At 47.1% G+C, this 19970-nt stretch overlaps 1 pseudogene; it reads right to left on the reverse strand.

Moving 5' to 3' along the window:
* LOC139051794 (carboxypeptidase M-like) overlaps positions 1-19665 on the reverse strand; it is a 52708-nt pseudogene extending 33043 nt beyond the window's left edge.
* Between the last annotated feature and the right edge of the window lie 305 nt (positions 19666-19970).

Below are 19970 nucleotides of genomic sequence, written 5' to 3' on the forward strand. Positions count from 1 at the left end.
ACTTAGAGGGTAATCTGGCGCCACCGTCTATGGGAGTTTCTTAAGGGGGCACCGTGCCGTCATGGGAATGACGGTATATGTGTCAGCGAGGCTCGTGTTGGCTGGTGTTGTAAGAGGCTTCGTCTAAAACGTGGATATGGCTGCGCAAATAACGCGTTCTCAAAGTAAAATCTTCATAAAATGTTTCCATTCACGCATATTACATCTTTACTCAGCCACGATGCATGACCAAGCGAAGAAAAGTAGGAACAGACGACCAACCATTTCAAAGCGAGCGCGAACCTTGTCGTCTGTCCTCCAACTTTAGCGGCCCACTGATACTTTTTACGTAACATGTAGTCATACACACAATAACAAGTTCTCATAGTTAAACAAAACATGTTTTCGCATAAATAATGAAGCTAAAAAAGCTTTTTACGTGCTGCTTTAGTAGAAAATGAATCAGTGTGACAGACGGAACGGTACTTGCCAAGCGCGTCTTCAAGGTGTACTGTCTCTACGAGAACGATGCCAATCCGAAGTCACAATATACCGGTATTCCCATGCATACCACAGCGCAGCAGCGCCAGATTTCCCTCTAGGTATGTAGTGAGAAACTCTATGGTTACAGGACTCCTTTATTGACTAGCGATTACGTCAGGAGGGCCTTGCAAGACTTTAAGCGGGGAAAGGCAGCAGGAACAGATGGAATAACCTTCATTTTAATGAAAGATGGAGGAGACATAATGCTTGAAAAACTGGCGGCCCTTTATCCCATTTTTTATCAACTTCAACGGCCCCAGAGGACTGGAAGAATACCAAAATTATACTAATCCACAAAAAGGGAGACGCTACAACATGAAAAAAAACTATAGGTCCATTAGCTTACTTCCAGTAATATATAAAATATTCACCAAGATCATTTTCAATAGAAAAAGGGCAACACGGGACTTCAGTGAACCAACGTAACAGGCTGACTTCAGGAAGGGATACCCTACAATGGATCACATTCGTGTCATCAATCAGGTATTGGAGAAATCCGCAGAGTACAATCAGCCTCTCTATATGGATTTCATAGATTATGGAAAGATATTTGATTCAGTAGAGATACAGGCAGTCATGGAAGCATTACGTCATTAGGGAGTAAAGGACGTCTACATAAATATCTTGGAGAATATCCACAGAGATTCCACAACTACCTTAATTCCCCACAAGAAATGTAGGAAGGTGCCCATAACGAAACGGGTGAAACAAGGAGACACAATCTCTCCAATACTGTTCACTGTGCGCTTGGAAGACGTATTCCAGCTATTAAACTGGGAAGGACTAGAAGTGAGGATCAACGGCGAATATCTCAGCAACCTTCGGTTTTCAGATGACATTTTCTTGTTCAGCAACACTGGGAAAAAGTTACAATAAATGATTGAGGGCCTTACCAGAGAGAGTGTAAGAGTGTGGTTGAAGATAACATGCAGAACACAAAGATAATGATCGATAGCCATGCAAGGGAACAAGAGTTTAGGGTTGCCGTCAGCCTCTAAAGTATGTGAAGGAGTACGTTTACCTAGGCTAATTACTCACAGGGGACCCTAATCATGAGAAGGAAATTTGCAGAAGAATAAAAATAGGTTGGAGCGCATACGGCAGACACTGTCATCTCCTGATTAGAAGCTTACCATTATCATTGAAAAGAAAGGTGTACGATTAGACCATTTTACCGGTGCTAACATATGAGGCAGGAAATTGGAGACTAACAAAGCAGCTTTAGAAGAAGATTAGGACTGTGCAAAGAGTGATGGAACAAAGAATGTTAGGCGTAGCATTAAGATACAGAAATTGAGCGGTGCGGCTCAGAGAGAAAACGGGGATAGCCAATATTCTAATGGATGTCAAGAGAAAAAAGTGGTGGTGGGCAGGCCATGTAATGTGTAGGTTAGATAACCGGTCGAATGTTAGGGTCACAGAATGGGTGCAGAGCGAAGGTAAGCACAGGTGAGGATGGCAGAAGACTAGTTGGGGCAATGAAATTAGGAAATTCGCAGATGCTAGTTAAAAATGGTGAGCGCATGATAGGGGTAATTGGAGAACGCAGGGATAGGGCCTTCATCCCGCAGTAGACATAAAATAGGCTGATGATATGTTTAAACTTGCTATCACATTTGACGCCCAAACTGTGACTTTTCCATCTACCTATCTATCTATCTTACACCGACACAGTGGCACAAGTTGTCTACTTGCTTGGGCCACTAGGTACGTGCTCGTGGTCGTTGCGGCATCGTGGTTGTTGCATCGTGGTCCTTCCAGCTTTGTGCCTTTATTCTCGCCATGCCATCGTCGTCGCGCCTACCCCACACCCAGTGACCCTGATACCCTGGGACACTAGGTATGGGCGTGTGGTTGCGATGCCGTCGTGGTCGTTGCATCGTCATCATTCCAGTTTTGTCATCTGACTTGTCATGCCGCCGTCGTCTCGTCATCGTCGTCATAAAGCCGTCATGCGCTTCTTGTCACTGCCATTGTGATGGCATCGTCGTTGCTCAATCGCCGTGATTATAGCTTCACATTCTGACTCTCCTCATCCTTTCGTCGTTATGCCTTCTACTCCGGGCCAGTGAGGTCGTTGTAGCGTCGTCATTCCAGCTTTGTTATCCTGCTGTCGTCAAGCCATCATCATCACGTCATCGTCATGCCGACAACGAGACGCTGCCATTTTATTATTGTCCTCACTGCAGTAACGTCATCCCACTGTCGTCATGCGGTCATCGGCATAACACCTCCGCTATTCCATCGGCGTCATTTTTTCTTCGTCATTATATCGTGATCATACCATTGTCATTGTCGCGCCGTCATTATCAGATGGTTGCTACCATGCAGCCGTTGTCAGACCGTCGTCGTCATGCCGTCGAGGTCATCCCATCGTCGTCACATCACCATCGTCATCCAAATCTCGCGCTGCTGTCACCGTCATGTCAACGTCGTCAGGCAGCCTTCATGGTGCAGTCATCGCTACCCCTTTGTCATCATAGGCTCGTCATCATTCCATTCTCCTCATGTCATTGCCATGCCATCGTTGTCATTGCGGCGGCGTCATACGGTTATCGTCATGCATTGTTTGTCATACCGTCGTCGTGATGCCATCGAGGTCATTACATTGTCGCCATTGTATCTTCCTCATCCGGCTCTCGTCATGCCATCGTTGTGTATCATCGTCGTCATAGAGTTGTAATCATACAGATGTCATTATTCCATCGTCATCCCTTCAGTAACGTCATTCCATTGTCGTCATGCCACCTTCGTCGATTCATCGACATCATTCCGTTTTCATCACTCTATCGTAATCATGCGGTCTTCATTCAATCGTGTATATGCACACGTTGTAATGTCACCGTCATCACTGCGTTGTCATCAGACACTATGATGCATCCGTCATCATGCCACCATGTTAGTATACCATTGTCATCATGCCACCATGTTCCTGCGATCGTCGTCATTCTAGATCCTTCATCCGGTTGTCGTTATACAGTCGCCATCATAGGGTCGTTGTCACCTCATTGTCCTCATATCGCAGTCTTCCCACGGTAGTCGTTACACCATCGTCCTTATTTAAGAGTTCACATCTGATTGCCGTCGTGCCGTTGTCGTTAAACCACCTTTGTCGTCTGATCCACATGATTCCTACTTCGTCATTTCGTCATCCCTGCATTGTCATTACACAGTCATCGTCCCACCGCCATGCTCATGGGTGACCTAGGCAAGCAGATTCCATAGCAAAGTTGGACGATATCGCAGTATATGGCATACAGATGAAGGAAAGAAAGTGTCGGAATTAACATTATATTCTGGTTAAATAAATGTAGCTTCAGCGATACGGTCTTTCCCTAAATTGTTCTAATGCTATTCGCATTACCTTTGACAGTTATCGTGAGATTAGCTGTGCCGTAATTTTTTCCCATCTATGCTGAGCGATGTGATGTAACACAAATCACGAAAAATAAACAACAAAAACATGTATCTAAAAGCTTGTGAGCTGAACTTTGTTAAATGTACTGCATACATTTTTCCACCAGATGTCCCAATAAAGGAACCCACATCAGGCCTTCTCAGCAAATATGGTTATATAATTGCAGTTACAACGTGCCGATGAGGTAGCCTTCTAGCAGCGCCCTCAAAAGCGATTCCTGTGTTGTCTTCTGCAATATTAGATCCGAAGGCCCACATATTGTGGCATCACCCCGTGCCCTACTACTGCAGCCCGCCTTCTTTCTTTCCTTCTTTCTTTCTTTCTTTCCTTCTTTTTCGTCGGTCTTCACTGATTGTGGTGCAGCGTCTTTTGCAAAGGCAGTTCTAATCACTCTGCGTTTTGCGAAAATACCCGACTTGATCAAGCTGCTGCTGGCTATTGTGGCACTGGAGGCGCGGTGCGTGTGAAGCAAAAGTTGCATACGAATGATTTCATCTGGCTGACTGGCCGAGTGTCTCGTCGTAGATAACACGACGTGTTTTTTTTTTGTTTGATTTCTCAGCTGTTTTCTCTGGTACATGGGCTTTTGGCAGACACGATTGTCAAACAGTCATCTACGCTCAGTACCTTTCTCGTTGCAATATCGAAACGTGGTGAGGGAGCCTCTAAGACTTCTTTCCACGTTATGTCGTCTACTCCCTGGCGTAATGAATTTCCTTGAGAGGCGCACTGGTTGCAGGTTTACTATGAGGCCTAAGTACCAGGAGGAAAGTTTCACAAGATTGATAAAATATATAGATATATTAGGAGCCCCCATAAAAGTTTTAAAAACATTTGACAAAATATTTTCGAACGTGTCACGGACTGCGTTCTTGAACAAGTGCTATTGTAAACGTTTTAGAACGTTTCTACAACACGGATGGATGGATGAATGGTTGGATGAATAACTTTGTTGAGATCCGTCGGTGCGCACGATTATTGCGCAGCGGGCCGCGCCCGTGTGGAAACAGAGAGGCCATGCCCCTCCGCCGCGTCACTCACCCGATGGAGAACCTAGAGTTGTGCTTCAAGGTCCGAGCTGCGTAGAGCTTGGTCCCGCTCTTACTTGGTGGTCCTGGCCCCCGACGCATGAGGGCAACCCCAGAGCATGTGATCAAGGCCAGCTATATCTTTACAAAAGCGACACGCATCGTGAGGGTGCTCGTCCGGAAATATTTTGTGCAGGAAGGCCGTGCATGGGTAGGTGCCCATGCAATGGTAGGTCTGAAGCCGCCTGTACCTGACTTGTTGTACTTTATTGACTGCTTTGTGCGGTAGCGGCCCGGTTCTCTTGACTGACTTACCCCCGTATGCAGAAATGCAACTTAAGTTGAAGCCCATGCTTGACTTGATCCGAGTGACGCCTATCGGGAACGCGCCGAAGGAAACGCAGTGAGCGTCTTTGGGCACGTTAACGCCAGGCGTCATCTAAATCAAGTCAAGCATGTGCTTCGACTTAAGTTGCATTTCTGCATACGGGGGTTATTGTGCTGGGTGAGATTGCTGTAAGGCACGAGGCGGTCACGCTCGTTCTCCTATCTTGCCGAAAGGGAGTCCGGGTTCGCACGGCGAGCTAGGTATCGTGCGGCCTCGTGTGCCGTCTCGTTGACGTTAGGGAGCGGACCCCCTAATGGTCCCATGTGTGCCGGGAACCAATTGATGTAGTGTGGGGTGAGGTGTTGAGTACCAAGTCTTCTGCCGACGGCCGGGGATATGCTCCCTGTTCCGAAGAACGGAATTACCCTCTTGGAGTCGGAGTACACCACAAGCTTTTATCGTCTTCTACGAGTGCAAGACTGACGGCCGCCTGCTCGGCCACCTCAGTACTATCAGTGTGGACCGTGCACGCTTTCATAACTGTGCCAACTTTCTTGACCACCGCTGCTACATAGGCTCGTCTGCCAGGATATTTGGTTGCGTCCGTAAAGCAGCTTGTTTCCCGGAGGCGTCTGGCTTTCAGAGGAGTAGTTTCGCTCGAGCAAGTCTTCTGTCGACGTTATGCTCTGGGTTCATATTCCTGGGCAGAGTGGCTGCCCTGATCTTTTTCGTCTGGTCGGGTGTTAGCCCGTGGCTGTTACACTCGATCTACCAAGGCGCGACGCCGATTTCCCGTATGATCCACCTGGCCGCAGGTGTGCCGGACAGCCTTGGTGATCTGTGCCCGTTCTTGTGCCTCGGCAATCTCGCTCAACGTGTGGTACATGCCTTATGCGTTCAATACTTGCATGCTCGTGTGCATGGGTAGACCCATGGCTCTCTTCGCAACCTTACACAGGAACGTTTTAAGCTTGTCTTTCTCCACTTTGGAACAATTGTGCATGGCCGTGATTTACACAGTGACTGATTACGAAGGCCTATGCCAGTCTAAGCAGGTTGTCCTCCTTGAGCCCGTGATGCCGTCTGGCCACTCGTTTCAGTAGGCGTGTGGCTTTCTCGGCCTTAGTGGTGAGCTTAGTGACTGCGATGGTGTTCGAGCCATTCGCCTCTATTTCATGCCCATCATCTTGATGTGACCGGCCACCGGTATCGTGTGGCCTTCAGTGGTGTACAGGCGGACGCATGGGTCGGCGTCTGTGCCCCATCCCTTCGGTGTGGACCCTCGTCTGTTGGGTCTATGTAGTGGCAGCTCAGACTTTCCCGACAAGGCCTGTTGGTTTGAGGCGCTCCTCAGTGGATCGGATCGCATTTTGTAAAGTATGCTCGATTTGTCCTTCGCTCCCCTTTGCCACCCACATGGTCATGTCATCTGCATAGATAGTATTGTCACGTGGTCGTGACGTCAAAGAACACAGTAGCAGTACTGTGAAAGACAAAACTAGCTTTTATTGGGCGAACCTGTGCCCACAAAACAGGCTACACTTAAAGCACAACGATAGCGGCGAACACAGTCGGCGATCGTCGAAAATCTGATCAGCGGGTCAAGCGCGTCGGCTTTTATAGAGGAGCCGTCGAATGTTCCAGACTAATCGTTCGGACCCGCGTGCCTTCCACAAAGTTCTACACCATTCGCGTCAGGTGATAAAATCAGATAACATAACGTTCGGTGACAACAGACAGCCGATAGAAGCATCGATAACGTTCCAGAAACTTCGGATACATACAGGCACGTCCCACGCTGTGCGATTACATTTGTTAGGCTGCGAAACGTGGTTGCCCGATAAAGATAAGTATACGTGTCAGTATGTTGGAGGTTCTCGATTCGAGTCAGTTACCTGGACAGTCATATCATGGCCAGGTTGAAGAGGATAGGGGATATCACCGAGTGCTGCGGGGTACCCCTCTCACCCAGTACGACTGGCTTCGACTGCAGGGAGCCGACTCATGGTGAGGCCTGCTTTATAATAATAATAATAATAATAATAATAATAATAATAATAATAATAATAATAATAATAATAATAATAATAATAATAATAATAATAATATTAATAATAATAATAATAATAATTTTTATTTCTCTCTTTCCACAGAATACAGAATGAGAGCGGACGTGCCCCCCTTGATGATTTTCAAGCCACTGCACTGGCTTGAAAAAACCCCATTACGCCCCACATGACAGTATGACGTGGAAACAGCTTAGTCATGACAAACGCAGAGAAATACTGGAAACATTCGAATACATTGCGAAATTTGTGAACGTACAAGGGCACAAATAGAGTAGGAATCAGTAAGAAAATATACGTACAAAATTGATAATAGCCTTAGTGCATTTGTTAACGTTGTGTGATGTAAGAAACAATAGCGCGACATACAAAAACAGAACGAAACACCATGGATTAGTGAAGGAGTGGCCAAGCACTAATTAAATTATTTTTCGCTATTTATTCCAGTGAGATGTTATTCCGTTCAAGTGTGTTAAGGTAACAGGGAAGTTTATAGGCAGTTGGTTGAAATTGGTACACAGTCCGACAAGACGGTGTAGACCAAGTGGTGCAACGGCGTACATTGTACATGGGCACATGGCTTTGAAGGTTGAATAGTGTCAACATATCTGCATTGTCTGTTCTAATAACATTCTTGTACATAATTATTCTAAAGGCATAAAGATTAGGCACTTGAATGATTTTAAAATCGGAATAATAGCTTTCTGTGTGGGCATACCTTGGTATGTTAGCAATTAATCTTATCGCACGTTTCTGAGTAACAATTATCTTGGATAAATTATGCTTCGTACTTGTGCCCCAGACAGTGTGGATATAGTTAAGTATTGGAACTAAGAAAGCGTTGTAGATTAATAGTTTAATTCTTGTTGATAGCACATACCATTGACGACATAGCACCCCATTCACTTTGTTCATTTTTCATCGTATGTTATTAATTTGGGCATACCAATTAAGCAATTCCGAGAAGGTTACTCTCAGACATTTGATACTACGCACGATTTCAGTATAGTTGTCCCCAAACCTAAGCTTAATATCTTTTACAACTTTGTTTTTTGCTCGAAATACCATGCCTTTAATTTTGCTTGTGTTCACCTTTAGGTAATTTTCCTGCGACCACTGACACATGTATTGCAAAAACTCATTACCTGTAGAGGATAAGTCATTTTCACTACTACCCATAATGAGCACCGTAAGGTCATCAGCGTAGGCAGTAAGGTTCACCGGTAGCTTAGTGTAAAATATATCATTTATGTAAACGAAAACAACAAAGGGCCTAAGATGCTGCCTTGCAGCACGCCTGATTTTATGTGTTGGCCATCAGACAAAGCATCATTGCGTTCTACAATTCATTTACGATGTTGAAGGTCTGACCATATCAAAGAATTGGGAATCCCTGTTATACCATAGTTTATTTACTAACAAGTCATGATTGATTAAACCAAAGGCTTTGGAAAAGTCATTATAAATTCTGAGGACAAGGAGCTTGTTTTCAAATGCATTGATGATGAGTTACTTTTGCTTGAGCAGTGCCAACTCAACGGATCTTTTTGATCTGAACCCGAACTGATCATTCGACAAAACGAAATGCTTATCTTAAAATTAGTTATTCGCGTGTGAATAATTTTCTGTGTGCCCTTAGAAATTGCCTGTAGAATAGAAATCGGCCTATAATTTGACAATTGAGAGGTATCGTCTCCTTTGTGTATCGCGATAACTTTTGCAGTCTGCATCTGCTTAGGAAATACTCCACTACTGAGACAAAGGTTGAGTAGGTATGTTATGATTGGGGCTAAGGAATCAATTACATACTTTAGCGGTTTTATTTGAAAATCGTTATTATCTAAAGCCCTAGTGTTTTCAAGATTTCTGAATACAGAAATTATTTCATTTTCGGTTGTAGGGGACAAACATCGACATCGAGACTTTTGGTGCTTGGTGAATTGACGTGTTTGTTGAATTAATAGGAGAGCATACTGTATTTGTGATATTTGCAAAGAAATCATTAAATGAATTTGAGAGATCCTGCTCTGTCAGCACAGTACTATCGCGCATAATGCAGTCTGGGCCCCGGTTGTAGTGACGTCCAAGTAGTTTTCCTAGTTGATGCCATCAATGCTGAGGGTTCCTGCTGGAATTATCTGAGAATGAATAGCTGAAGTATTCGTACTTGGCATCACATATTTCTTTGTTCAAGTTATTGCGATATTTGTTATATTCCAAAAATTTCACGGGATCCTTGGATATAATAAATTGCGCATGTAGTTTCGTTCTGTTTTCTATTTTTTCAATAAGGCATTCGTAATTCATGGTTTCTTCCATTTTCCATTGCGATAGCATTTTAAAGGAAAGCAGTTTTGATACATGTGGTTTAACAAAATCATTTGTGCATCGTGCGCAACATCTGCGTCAAGTAGCGACAATGTATGGGAGATGTCGGCTGTACATATTTCATTACGAAAGGTGTCGAGGGAATTTGAATGAATGCAGGCATAATAAGACACCGGTGATTTAGCAGCATGTTTAGGGTTGGTATTAGCAATAAAGGCAAATACTGGAAAATGATCACTGATGTCATTTATCAAAGTTCCGGAAGATATAGTGCTTTTATCGTTGTTAGTGATAAATAAATCCAAAGTAGTTTAAGTGGAACAAGTTACGCGCGTTGGTATAGTAATTACATTCACAAGAGCATAAGAATCAAATAAAGAAGCAAATTCTGTCTGCTCTGGTGACGCGGTTTGAATATCAATATTCATATCAGCGGAAAGGTACAGCACGTGCTCATTTATAGACACATAATCAAAAAGTGCTTCTAACGACGCAAAAAATTTGAAATTTTCCGTCTCGAGGGCGGTAGACTACACAAAATATATTTTTGACACTCTGAACGGTTAACACTTCACATCCCGGAGTGCAGAACGTGAATTTCTCAAGTATTGTTGCAGGAAGCAAATTCATAATTTGCAGGGATACACCACCACCTCTTCGAGCAAAGTGAGTATAATTGTCTAGCACAAAGTATGTTGAATCATCGTGGTGCCAGGTTTCAGCAAACATTACTGCATGGAACGAAAAATTAATGGAAGTAAACAGGTTATGTATTTCATCACCTTTGTTGCACACAGAATGACAGTTCATATGAAAAACAGGAACGCTATTTCCATAGTACACGCTATCTAGATTTGCGATAGAAGGAAGTTCGAGGCAGCTCATGGGGGCATCCATGTTTTGAGCTGATTTTATTGAAATCCTTCGAGCTAGTGATCCTTAATATGGCACTGTTTTCAGATTTGCGGGCATAAATGTACCCATCACGCACCCAAACAAACTTCCAGTTCGTTTCACACTTTTTGGCGATGGCCTGCGCAAGGAGCCGCTTCCTTTCAGAACTTAGGTGCTCCATGACGCAAATGGGCACACATTCAGAAAACCCAAGTACACTAGCCGTTAGTCGCGTTCGTCTTCCTTTCTCCAGCACAGCATTTCGTTTCCTTCGGAGTGCAAACTGAACAATAATGCTCTTTTTGGTTTGGTATCCTGGTATTAAAACCCGGTGGCACACGTCAATGTCAGATGGTGATATGGGTTCCCCAGTACAGTCACCAAACTTCATCATAATTTCCCTCAGTTTTGCATTAGCATTCACTGGTATTATTTTTCTTTCTATATTGGCGTTTCGGCGAGTAAAGTTCTCAGTCCATGATTCGAGGCTCATTCGATTTCGTTTGATTTCCTATTTTATCCCAACGTGACTACAGGTTGTCATTTTCAGTGCGCAAGCGTTTATTTTCTTCTAGAACTGCTTTCAGATTAGTTACGATATCATCAAATTTCTCATCAGTAAACTTTAGATTACCTTTTATTTCTCTGAGTTCATTTCAAAAGTCTCGTTCCAGAGAATCTTTCAAATTCTTCAGGTCGATCCGAATTTCTCGCTTCAGGTCCTCAAGGGCACATACCAATTTTTTGCTTATTTTTGCCATGATGACCAGCAGCAAGTTATAACAAATACTGGTATGCTATCGTATTACAGCAGTGGCGTGGCACAATTTCAAGTGTAATGAGGAAGTTACAAAAGGAGTAAACAGATTTCACTAACCTGCAGCAAAAAGATACCGCTGTCAGTCCATGCGAATGATCCAGTGCTGTTCCCACCCCTGCTGCCATTTGGTCGGTGTCCGACAAGGTCCCGGTATTTGTAGCCTTTTCGTTGATGACGTCAAAATGTTTCAGCAAACCAGCAGCTCAGAACAATCCGCACGTGTAGTCTTGGGGTCAGCGCTTTGCTCGGGGTAGCGGCCGAAGGGCGAAACTTGACCGCACGTGGCAGGTAGGCCCAGGACGTAGATAGCAGACGGATGATCAGAATGAACTGATTACCGAACCAGCAGCAAAAAGATACCGCTGTCAGTCCATGCGAATGCTCCGGTGCTGTTTACGCCACTGCTGCCATTTTCTGGAAGGGGCCTTCTGAGGGGTCTTCCCCTCAGGAAGTCACGGATGTAGTCATGGGCACATTGACCAAGTCCGACTGTTGAGATTTGTTGTAGAAGGAAGGAGCGCCATATGTTATCGAAGGCCTTTTCTAGATCTAGGCCTAGGATGGCCTTGACGCCTCTTGTTGTGCTGTCTAGTATCTGGCTTATGACCAGCTTTATAGCGTCATGCATCCAAAGCCTTTGACGAAAGCCAATCATGTTGTGAAGAAGAGAAGAAGTAGTTTAATGACTGGAAAATGTAGAGAGGTCGGCCGGAAAATGGAGCATCTGGCTTGCTCTACGTAAGGGAAGTGGAAGAGGGGAAGAAAAGGGTCACAATAGGGGATGATAATGGCAGGAACGAGGTGAACCAGACATTGCATAAATGTTATCACAAGCGTCAGTTGAGGCCCGTGTCGCCTAAGAAACGTGAAAGAGCACGCATTGTCTCTAACATCTGCCACCTCTGTGGCCATGCGCCTAGCAAGAGGCCCTCCGACAGTGGTCTACTGTGTAAATGCCTCAAAGTAGCTGCTATTGCCAGTCTTTCGCGCACATATTCAGGGCGCACGACGAGCACGTGGTCTAAAGTCTCTACAACGCCACACACTGAACATTCCGGGGAGTCTGTCCGTCCAGTGATGTGCAAGTTTTTGCGCGTGAAAGAGACGCCTAATCATAGTCTGTGTACCAGGCATGTATGATGGCGTGGAATTCCACGCAAAACAAGAAATTGCATATCGGAATCGAGCCTTTAAGGCGGACGTGACGAGCGTCTGGCTGGGCCCAGTATCTTCTTGTCGCACTCCTCATTAATTCCGACAGGAGGCATGTGATGTCCGGTCAGGAGAATGACACTACAGTTCGAAGTCCATTGCTGAGGGCGCGCCTTGCTGCAGCATTGGCCATCTAATTACCATTGAGCCCACTGTGCCCCGGGATCCATTGGAACACTATGCGGTGGTGTTTTTGTGAAGCGCATCAAAGTAGCTCGGTGATCTGCAGTGCCAGAAGCTGATATGCGGTGTGGCGCAGGAAGCATCCCAAAATTTGCAGCACGGGTTTTGTGTCCGTGAAAATGATCCACTCTTGAGGTCTTTCTCCGCAGATGTGGCGAATTGCTTCTCGAATAGCCACAAGCTCTGCAGCGGTTGATGTAGAATTAGGATCGAGAATGAAACCTCGAGGTATTTGTTGTGCTGGTATCACCCCAGCTGCTGTTGATGCCTTTGGTGACGTGGAGCCGTCTGTGTGAGCATGAACATGTGTCTGGTATTCTGACCAGATGTGTGCCAGAACAAGTAGTTGTAGCCCGCTAACGGGAACCAATGCCGGGGACATGCACGCATACGAAAGCTTGAACCATCACTCACGGTGGTTTGACGGGGTGATATGGAAGGGCGTAGCCTGATGTTATGTTGGGTAGATGACAGCGGAGTGCACTTATGAAACTGCTGTCCAGCCGCTCATGTAGAATCAACGTCAATGGATAGGAACGGTGTCGTCTCAGTAAGCGTAATATACACGAAGTGGTTCGTGGGACAGGTATATTGATAATGGGCATATGAGAGCTTGCTCAATTGTGCCTTTGTTGGAGGCACGACGTGGCAAGCCAAGGCATATTTTAACGCGACAGCGTTAAGGAGCTCGTGTCGCAGAAAAGCCGGTGTCTTCGGCGTTGGCGTCAGTGGCGTTGGCAGTGAGCGATAAATCCCAGAAGGCACTTTATAAAAAAAAACATCTTACATGATGGGACTCGAACCAGGGTCTCTGGAGTGTGAGACGGAGACGCTACCACTCAGCCTCGAGTTCGTTCCTTGAAAACGGGACAAAATCGTCTCTAGTGAATGCGGTGTTGCCTTAGAAACGTGCGGTAGAAAGTTATACTGCGGTGTATATCGGTAATTATGACCATGTAACTTACAGAAGTCGCAGTTTCACGAGTAGCGAAGTACGTTTCCGCTACATTTCTTCTGTGCTCTGCGCACACGCAGAGCCATCTTGCGGCAAACACAGAAGAACCCCTCCTCACAATGTACGGCGCTGCCGCGACACGTGGCGCGCCACTCGCCCCATGATCGCGTCCGACTTCATGGCACGTCGGGGCCCGGCTATCGGTGCCGATCGCGACGTTTGGCTGGCGTAGTGCATTTGAGTAGGTGGTGCGAACGGGGTGCTATAACGCGATATGTATTGTGAAGTAGATGGCACAGCGCGCTGTAATCTCGCAGGTTGTTGCGGGCGTGTTGTGCCAGAAGCCCAGATGTAAATGTCATCTGCGTATGCACTGATGTGGATGTGAGTTGGAAGTTCACTCATCAGGCCAATCAGTGCCACATTACATAGTGTTGGGCTGAGAACTCCGCCCTGAGGAACACCACGGCATACTTGACGACGATTAGTCTCTCTGTCAGGCGTGGACAGGTAAACGAAACGGCCGCTGAGGAAGCTCACAGTTCACAGGTAGAGCCGGCCGCCAATACCCAAGTCATCTAGGGCATCGAGAATGGCTTCATGAAGGATGTTGTCGTAGGCCCCTTTGATGTCTAAGAAAACAGCGTCGACTTGCTTGCATCGACGTTTTTCATATTCCACTCTCGTAACGAGGTCAATGACGCTGATAATCGAACACCGACCCCGCCGAAAACTGGTCATCATGTTCGGATAAAGATAATTTTTTCTCCAGAAACCATTCGAGCCTCGCCAGGCCCCCCCCCCCTTTCATTCCATAATTTTTTCAATACAGCTGGCTAATGCAACTGGCCGGTATGAGGTAAGCTACTAAGGAGTCTTTCCAGGCTTCAAGGGAGCAACCAGGCAGCTGATCTTCCACTGCTATGGAACAAAACCTGAGGCCCATGTGTCATTGTAGTAATTGAGTAGCGCAGTGCTACCAGCCCTGCCAAGGTGAGAGAGAGACGAGTACGAAACGCCATCAGGGCCAGGGGCAGGCGAATGCCGACACGACGCAAGAGCAGCCTCTAATTCAGGCATCTCAAGAGCAAATCGTAGTGGTCACTTAGAGAAGGTGGCGCAAAAACTTTGAATTGCATTGAGGCTGGCTGAGTTGTGTCCACAATCATTTTGAAGAAGTCGTCCTCTACCTCTACATCAGTGCGGCGTTGGTGAAGAGCCAGAGCATTGAAAGGGCACCGTTTTTTCTGGAGGAGAATGTAGGCTCCTGACAACATGCCAAATAGCTGACAGCGGCTCGCAAGGATCCAGTGATGAACAGAACTTTCTCCAGCGCTTCCTTCCTAATTTCTCGAGATGGTGCTTTATTTGTCATTGAGCTCGGCGACAAAGGGCGAGATCGTACATGGATTTCGTCGTTCTGTATTTCCTTTAGGGAACCCCGGTGTACGTGCACATATGTTCCGCGTGGTCTCACCGAGGGCGGACGTGATCAAGTCTTTTATTTGGGTTGGTGTCTCTAGATCAGCACAGGAATTCTCCACGAATGTCTTAAAAGTGGGCCAGTCTGTGCACCCCACGTGAGACGAAGTGGTAGGTGCGCACCACTTCACGCAGATATATGTTGGTATGTGATCACTGACATGTGTTTCCACATCACTGCACCAGCGAATAGAGGACTGTAGTCGTGGAGAAACAAACGTCAGGTCCAAGCAGCTACTATAGGACGTGCCACACAGAAACATAGGAGAGCCATCATTAATATTATTACGATATCATCCAGCGATGCTCAATGGGCGAGCCGCCGCGAGAACGACGACGAAGTGGGTCTGTGCCCTTGGCGTGAGCGAGTGTCGGCCTGGCGGTCGGGCTCCAGTGTAAATAGCCTGTAAATAGCCCATTTCGTCTGTGTCTTTCCACACGTAACATTCTGCTGGAGGTTAGCTCCACCCATTCCTCAACTCACCACTTCTCTCATCACCATCCATTCTCGCCCACTTCGACCCTAATGCCATTACGGAATTGCGTACAGAGGCCAGTGGTCATGGCGTAGGTGCCGTCTTAGCCCAGCATCAACTTGGCCAGGATCGCGTTATCGCTTATGCGAGGCGCCTCCTCGCACCATCGGAGCGCAACTATTCCATTACGGAATGAGAATGCCTTGCTGTTGTCTGGGCGGTTGCGAGGTTCCGTCCCTACTTTTCCGGTCACCCTTTTTCCGTATTCACTGACCATCATGCTCTCTGCTGGCTCTCATCGCTAAAAGATCCTATAGGCGGGTTTGGTTGATGGCTTTGAGGCTACAAGAATTTTCATATTCCGTGGTGTACTAGTCTGGCCGCCTGCACCAAGACGCTGACAGCTTGTCGCGTTATCTTGTTGACGACTCTCGACTCCTCCAATACTGTCAGTGCTGCTTGCGCATCCTCTGTATCACAGCTGCTTCATTTCGCCGATGAGCAACGTCGTGACGCCTGCATAAGAGCAGTTATCGACCGTTTTGAACACTCTCCAGCCGATACTGCTCTACGACTCTTCGTCGTCCGCAAAGGTACTCTGTGCCGTCGTAACCTTTACCCAGATGGCTCTGAGTTCCTACTTGTTATACCTAAACACCTCCGCTCAACCGTTTTAGAAGATCTTAACGATGCACCAACGGCAGGACACCTCGGCGTATCTCGAACCTATGACCGTGTATGTCGCCGTTTTTTTTTTTTTTGGCTGCGCCTTGCCAGCTCCGTACGACGTTACGTCGCCGCTTGTGAGCTTTGCCAAAGACGCAAGAAGCCTTCCCAGCTCCCCGCTGGTTACCTGCAGCCACTCGACATCCCTGCCGAACCCTTCCATCGTGCCGGCTTAGGCCTTCTAGGCCCATTTCCGGAATCTACATTGGAAAACAAGTGGATTGCAGTCGCGGCGGACTAAGCGACCCGCTACGCCGTAACCTGCGCTCTTCCGACCAGTTGCGCAACTGATGTTGCGGACTTCCTACTGCATGATATCATTTTGATTCATAATGCTCCGCGTCAATTGCTAACAGACCGTGGCCATGCGTTCTTGGCCAAAGTCATTGACATCATGCGTGCCTGCTCAATACAGCATAAATTTACCACCTGCTACCACCCTCAAACGAACAGCCTCACTGAGCGTTTGAACCGCACCCTTACAGACATGCTATCCAAATACGTTTCAGACGACAACTCTGACTGGGACCTGGCTCTACCTGACATTACCTTTGCGTACAACTCTTCCTGTCTCGAAACTGCTGGCTTTTCGTCATTTTAATTCTTGTATGGCCGTGAACGAACGCTACCACTGGACACTGTGCTTCCGTCTACAACAGCTTCAACTAGCGCTTACGCCCGTGATTGTTTCGCGCATGCCGGGCATGCTCGCCTACTTGCCCGCGCTTGTCTCTCAAGACAAGCAGAAGCAACTTTACGACCTCCGTCACTGTGATTTCCATTTTGTACCCGGCACCGTCACGTTGCTTTGGTCACCACCGCGTAATGTTGGCCTTTGTGAAAAACTCCTTTCCTGTTACACAGGCCCATATCACGTGCTCCGCCTAGTGAACAATGTCACCTATGAAATCGTTCTAGCCATGCCCACTACGCGCTCCGCTGTGACAACCAGTGACAGTGCCCACGTCACCTGACTCAAACCCTAGAACTCTCCACGAGCCTTGGATATTTAACAGCACTGTGAAGGCGCTCTTGCCACCGGGGGGGGAGGGGGTAGCATTACGATATCATCGAACGATGCTCAAGGTACGAGCCGCCGCGAGAACGACGACGAAGTGGGTCTGTGGCGCCATCGTATAAGGAACACCATACCATACCATACCATACCATACCCTTGGCGCGAGCAAGTGTCGGCCTGGCCGTCTGGCTCCAGTGTAAATAGCCGGTAAATAGCCTATTTCGTCTGTGTCTTTCCACACGTAACAATATTGACGGAACCCTGGGAGTGCATAAAGTCGGACAGGGCCTTGCCTAGGTTATTTATTAGTGCACTGTCCCATTGGGGGTGATGAGCATTGAAGTCCCCACTATAAGTGCAGGAGCTGTACAACTCTGGATTGCTGAAGGCAGGTACGAAAAATCAATGCGATCTCTGAGTGGAATGTAGCCGCCGAGTATCGAGAACACCCGTCCTTTAAGCGCTAATGTCAAGCAAATGTAGTGGTCCGTGTTATGGGGCTGGAGGACATGGCAGTAGTGTGAAATATCTGGCGTACGCACACTAACAGCTTGCTGGTTTCATCAGCTTTTCGAGACCACAGCAATACATATCCAGAAAGGTGAAAAGCACAAGGCATGTTGGGCTCAGATATCACAATCACAGGGAAGCGGTATTTCTGGACGCGCTCTCGGAAGTCCCTCATGCAATCACACAGGCTTCGGGCATTCCACTGCATCACTACACTGCGACGTATGTGCATCGACACAGAGGAGGGGCTTTGTGGTAACACCATAACGAATTACTGCAGTGGCGCCAAGAGGGGCTCAAGTGCGTCCAAAAACTGAACAACCCTTGCTATTGGCGTACTGAGGCCTGAAATCAGCGTGCGCATGGGGTGTACAAGTTGTTTCAGCAGAACGTTCACTTGCTGGCCTTCCTGCTTGTCCATATTGTCCGCTAGAACGGCATGGAATGTTGGACGTGTTGGTTCGACGACCTTGGATGACAGAGCAGGCCATTCAACATCACAGGAGGTGGATAATATACCCGCATCTTTCTTAACCACAGTGGTAACATGGGGCGCAGCAGCTGGCGGCGTCTTATCATTCTGTGGCTCAATACGTTGAGGCAACGGAGCTGAGAGTTGCTGTGACGGTGGCTAAGTCAGACTAGTGGCCTGTGACTCCGGGCGTCGGCGTCGGGAACGACGTTTGCGGCGACGAATAGACGCGGCCGCTTCTTGGTGATTTGAGTTGTCTTTTACCATCGTCTTCAGGATGAGCCTCTCGTTCTTCATCATAGGACAGTCTTTAGCCGTCGCCTCATGAGCGCTGAAGCAGTTGGTGCACTTGACAGTCTCCGTCTTGCAAGTATCGTGCTGGTGTGAGCCGCTGCAGTGACGGCAGAATATTTCGTTTCTGCAAACAGCACTCACATGGCCAATCTTGTTGCATTTGTGGCATTGAACAGGCCTGGGAACATACAGACGGACAGGATGCCGCACATAGCCCACCTAGACGTGGGATGGGATATAGTTGGCTTCAAAAACCACTTTAACACACCCTGATCAGCCGAAACGATGAATGTCGACTATCCTGGCAGTAGAATTGCTGAGTGTACGCAGATCGCTGTCCGTTATTTCAGGGTCGACATCTGTAATAATTCCAGCGGAAGTCCGTTTTCCATGAGAGAGATAGGGGCGGACCGGCATATCACCTAACACTCCAATTTCTTTCAGCTTGTCCACTGACACCTGAGATTACACACCTACCGTAAGGACATTCTTCCATGCGCTGATTCCGACCCCTTAGACTTGTCCAGGGATCACCTGGCCGAAAAATTGGGTCAGCCGCTGTCTGTTAATGGTATTCAAATTAGACATCTTGGTTGTGGGTACGAAAGCCACAGAGAACCCTCCAGGTGCGACAACATTATCTGTAGGCAACTCGCTCGCGGCTGATGTATGGCACAACAAGCCAGGTTTGTCAACAGTCTTTGTAGTAGACTCACCCGCTGTTGATGTCCGGCACAACTTCTTTTTCAGGAGGCGCGATTCAACAGGCATGAAGCTGTTACTGTCGGAATCCATCTCAGTCACCATGGAGTCATCTGCCGAATCTGGAAGCTCCACGTCGGTGACGGCCGTACGAAAAAAGGCATCAACCGGCCAAGCAGCAGTTTGGAAGACTGCGTTAACGGGAAGCTGCACGGGACTTGTGCCCACCATCCCGAAGGATGACGTGGTCACTGTGTACACACTATATTAAAAAACTACAGAAAAGTGAAACAGCCGAAAACACAGACGTTCTCTATCACTGCTTCTTCCTTTGAGTTGAGAGCCAAAACCATGATGTTATGAAGATATACCTCGTTGTCTTCCAGGCAAGGCTTCATACGGTTAAGCACTGCACGCTCCATGGTCTTACACACGCACGACGTAAGCTATATTGGACGCAGATTGTCCATGCTAAGAGGCTTGTCAGTTTTCGTTATTAGGACCGTTTTGGCCGTCTTCTATTGTAGTGGAACTTT

The sequence above is a fragment of the Dermacentor albipictus genome, unplaced genomic scaffold (genome assembly GCF_038994185.2).
Source record: "Dermacentor albipictus isolate Rhodes 1998 colony unplaced genomic scaffold, USDA_Dalb.pri_finalv2 scaffold_14, whole genome shotgun sequence".
Classification (NCBI taxonomy): Eukaryota; Metazoa; Arthropoda; class Arachnida; order Ixodida; family Ixodidae; genus Dermacentor; species Dermacentor albipictus.